The 4,959-nt window shown below is 38.2% G+C and overlaps 1 pseudogene; it reads right to left on the reverse strand.

The window, feature by feature from the left end:
- Positions 1–3,825, reverse strand: part of LOC115869716 — a 7,294-nt pseudogene extending 3,469 nt beyond the window's left edge.
- Positions 3,826–4,959: the final 1,134 nt, after the last annotated feature.

Here is a 4,959-nt window from a genome sequence, read left to right on the forward strand (position 1 = left end):
AATAATAATTTATAAATTATCAAGGGTTCATGAGGGAGGAGGGAGCAGCGAGGGAGGGGGGAAAATGAGGAGCTGATGCCAGGGGCTTAAGTGGAGAACAAATGTTTTGAGAATGATGAGGGCAATGAATGTATAAATGTACTTTTCACAACTGATGTATGTATGGATTGTGATAAGAGTTGTATGAGCCCCTAATAAAATGATTAAAAAAAGAAAGAGAAAAGGCAAAATTGAGAAGATATATTTTATCACTTGTTAGTTATTAGGTGCTGCTCAATCAGTTCTGACTCAGAGACCCCACACAAAACAGAACAAAACGCTGCCCAGTCCTCCACCATCGTAATAATCATGGTTAGGGTTGAGCCCATTTTGACACCACTGTGTCAATCCATCTCGTCGAGAGTCTCCCTCTTTTTCATGGGTCCTTGCTTTTCCAGGCTTGATGTTCTTTTTTCCAGAGGCTGGTCTCTCCTGGTAACACGTCCGAAGTCGATGAGATGGAGTCTTGCTATCCTTACTTCTAAGGAACGTTCTGACTGTCCTTCTTTCAAGACACATTTGTGTACTCTTCTGGCAGCCAATGGTACTTTCAATATTCTTTGCCAAAACCATAATACAAATGCATCAATTCTTCTTCCATTTTCCTTGTTCATTGTTCAGCTTTCACATGCACATGAGGTAATTAAAAATGCACTGGCACGCTCCTCTCTATCTTCCATGAAGAACAAGTTCTCTGTGTTCTAGTATTTCATAATCATCCCCATTACTTTCCAACACTTCTAAGAGGTCTTTTGCAGCAGATACACACAGTGCAATGTGTCCTTTAATCTCTTGACTGCTGCTTCTATGAGCATTGATTGTAGAGCCAAGCAAGACAACTTCAACCTTTTCTCCATTTATCATGATGTTACCTATTGGTCTAGATATGAACATTTTCTTTACATTGAGTTGTAATCCACACTGAAAGCTACAACGCTTGATCTTCTTCAGCAAATGCTTCAAGTCCTCCTCACTTTTAACAAGCAAGGTTGTGTCATTTTCATATTGCAGGTTGTTATTAAGCCTTCCTCCCATCCTGATGCCACATTCTTCTTCATATAACCCAGCTTTTCTGGTTATTGATTCAGCATATATATTGAGTAAGTGTGGTAAGAGAAAACAACCCTGATGACCACTTTTCTTGATTTTAAATCATGCAGTATTCCTTTGTTCCATTCACACAGCTGCCTCTTGATTCGTGTACACACACTGCATGAGCATAATGAAATGTTCTTGAATTCCCATTCTTCTCATTGCTATCCACAGTCTATTAGGATCCACAGAGTCTAATGCCTTGACATCGTCAATAAAATGCAAGTAAACATGTTTCTGGCATTCTCTACTTTCAGCCAAGGTCCGTCTGGCATCAGCAATGATATCCCTTATTCCATGTCCTCTTCTGGATCCTACCTGAACCTCTGGCAGCTCCCTGTCAATGTACTGCTGCAACTGTTGTTGGATGATTTTTGAGCAAAGGTTTGATTGCATGTGAGATCAATGATATTTTCTATAATGTGAACACACTATTTGTCAATTTTCTTTGGAATGGGCACAAATATGGATTTCTTCCAGTTGGCCAAGTAGTTGGCTTCCAAATCTCCTGGCATAGACAAGCAAGTGTTTTCAGTGCTTCATGAGTTTGTTGAAACATTTCTATTTGTATTCCATCCATTCCTGGAGCCTTTGGGGGGGCTAGTATCTTAAGTGGAGCTTGAACTCCACTGAAGTATCTTCTTTCGGCACCCTTGGCTTTTGCTCATATACTACTTATTGAAATGGTTGAATATGGATTAGTTGGGGTTACTTTTTTGTGGTCGTTCCAATGATTGTGTATTCTTTCCATTTTCTTTTGATGCTTCCTGCATCATTCAACATATTATCTATAGAAATATATTAGTGAACTACTTTTCAATTATATTGACTTCAATAGAGTCAACCTTATTAGATTTTATAGATGACCCATCTTTCCCAAATTTCGGACCCTGAATTGATTAATATTACTTTTTTCTTCTCCAGAAGCAAGCATATTAGACATAAAGCAGCAGCATCATTAGGTCTCACTGACTTTGTTCTGACTCTTAGAAACCCCATACACAACAAAAGGTAACACAACCTGTCCTGTACCATCCTCACATATGTTGTTATTTTTGAGCCCATTGTTAATTCAACTCTTTGAGCATAGTCTTCTTTATCAGTGGCCCTCTACTTGACCAAGTATGTTCTTTCTTAGGGATTGGTCTTTTCTGAGACTATGTCCGAAGTACATAAGATGAAGTCTTGCCAACCTCAGTTCTAAGGAGCATTCTGGCTGCACTTCTTCCAAGAAAGATTTGTTTGTTCATCTGTCAGTCCATAGTACTTTCAATATTTGTTGTCAAAACCATAATTTTAATACATTGATTGTTTGGTGGACTTCCTTATTCATTTTTTAGCTTTCACATGTATATGATATGATTGAAAACACAATGGCTTGAGTTAGGTATACCTGCGTACTCATGAAGCATCTTTGCTCTTTAACATTTAAATCTTTACTACTGCCCAATATTGCATGATGACTGTATGTTCTTGATATATGCTGCCTGGATGTTTCTCATCCTTGATTATTGCCCAGATATACCTTGAGTCCAAATGAGACCTCTATGGGATTATAAGTAGCAAAAGATAAACAATCACTTAAAGATAACAATGTTGAAATTTGATCATATAAAGAACAGTCCAACCTAAAAGGCAGATCAGAGCAAGCATATTATTTAAACCTCTGTTCTTGAATCTCACCAGACACATGTGTCCAAGATCCTGATGTTAGTGGAAGGTTGAAATATAGAATCCATCTGATTTCTTACTCTCCTTTGTTTACACATTGCTCTAATTTTACCATACTTTTCTCCATCTTGCACCAGAGAATTAGAATATCATGCAAATTACCCTGGTACAGACACAGATAAGAGTAGCAAGGACAATAATAAAGAAGCACAACAAAAGAGTTTCTCACCCAGGAACAACGTATTTCCCAAAAAGGCAGCCTGTGAGGTGTCAGGAAACATGATCCAAGATTCACTTTGAGTTGAAACATATGTAAATTCCCAGAGAGTAGAGAGACTAGAAAATGAGAAGTAATTGTGAGTAGTGAAACACATAAACATGGGGCAGAAGCTGAAGGCTTATTTGGGCATCTTGAAGAGTTTGGACTTTATCTTGCCGACAGTGGAGATGGTAGAAGGACTGTAGGCCTATGATAGGATAAGAACATGGGGCATTGAGGCAGGAGAAGAGGTAGCAAAAATATAAAACACCTAGGACTTTGAAAATTATACTCTTATGTGCTTGGTTATAAATTGTAACTCAGTAAGAGACATCAGTAACCTAGAGAAATGATAGGGCGTGAAGTAGAAGGACATGGATACCATCTAGAAAACAGATGAGACTTTTGAGGAATTTATAAGTCAATACATTCTATTCCTCCTGATTCTCAAACAGATGTCTATGCAGAGATGGATCCCTTCTATAGTCTTTATAGCCAGAGCTGACTTTTATTGGAAGTGGTAAAGTAACTACACATAATTGAATTAGGTCAATCTCATCTCTCGCATGCCCAATAGTCCAAGATTCCAAGAAATTTAAAAGAAAGTAAAAAAGATAGCCCTAGCCTCACCACACCCACAAAATTTATTGTCATCAATGTCTTATGTCTCCTTTCAATCTTGATTTCCTGGATAAAAATCAACATAAATCTAATACCAAAATATGAAGATTAATTAAATTCCCACTTTACCACTTCTCAGTCATCTCTGCCCCTAGCCACCTGGAGCATGTCTATGCTCACAAATTAAGAAGGACACTTAGAGTTGACTAATGTACTTTTCCATGGCTCATTTTTAAGTGAAATGAGTTTTCCTATAAATTTAAGGGAAAAATTGGGCCAAATTCTTTTTGACATATGGTTATAGAATTCCCTCTTCTACTATATTTAATAAGTGAAAAAATGCCCAATACATATACTTCAGCCAAACCTGTTGCTATTCAGTAGGTTATGACTTTTAGCAACTCTATAGAGTAGTGTAAAACTTTTCTTTACAGTTTCTGAGTCTGTAAATCAGACAGCTTCGTCTTGCCTCTGTGGTGCAGTTGGTGGGTTTGAACCACTGACGTTATAATTAGAAGCCCAATGCTTAACATGCTGTGCCACCAGAGCTCAACAGATGTATAAATTATGATAGATAGATAGATAGATAGATAGATAGATAGATAGAGATGATAGATAGATAGACAGATAGATATAGCGACACAGAAGGCCTCAAACTTCTGAGTCTGTTTTTTCCTCCACTTTTACCAGATCCTTTACTTCCCCTGTGGCTCCTGCACTTCTCATTTTGGATTCTACATGCCGGCAGTTGTATGAGATTTACTGAACAGGCATACACTTTCTCCATAAGGTGACCCTCCGTCTTGAAAGGGAGTCTTAGACTGTGAGTATCATGGAGTTCATAAGACCCCAAAGCTTCTTTTAGCTGAGGCCTGAGCGTCTCACCCAGTTTCAGTTGATGTGTCAGCTTCAAGTTGCTGTTCAAATTTGAAGTTTTTCCGTTCTCAGTCTTTCAAGCACCCTACTGCATCCCCTCACGTCATCTTACTCAGATGTTGATATCAAATTAGTCTTGCCATGTAAATTCGCTTTAGATGTTATATGTGAGTTCTTGGTAGTGTCAACTTAGTTTGTTTATCTACTTCTATGGAGGATTAAGGAAGATTAGAAATGCATGCTGCTGCAGCTGTTAACCTCACAAAATTGATTCCTTTATAATCCTTCCTGCCTTGCTCCCACCTCTCACATTCACACTATTACGGACCAGTCAAAGCAGCCATCTCCCATTCCTTAAGTAAACTCTCAGGCCTATGTTCCTTCTTATTAGAATGTTCTGC

Source organism: Echinops telfairi, unplaced genomic scaffold (assembly GCF_000313985.2).
Source record: "Echinops telfairi isolate 266 unplaced genomic scaffold, ASM31398v2 ScPeMD7_41;HRSCAF=154, whole genome shotgun sequence".
NCBI classification, from domain to species: domain Eukaryota; kingdom Metazoa; phylum Chordata; class Mammalia; order Afrosoricida; family Tenrecidae; genus Echinops; species Echinops telfairi.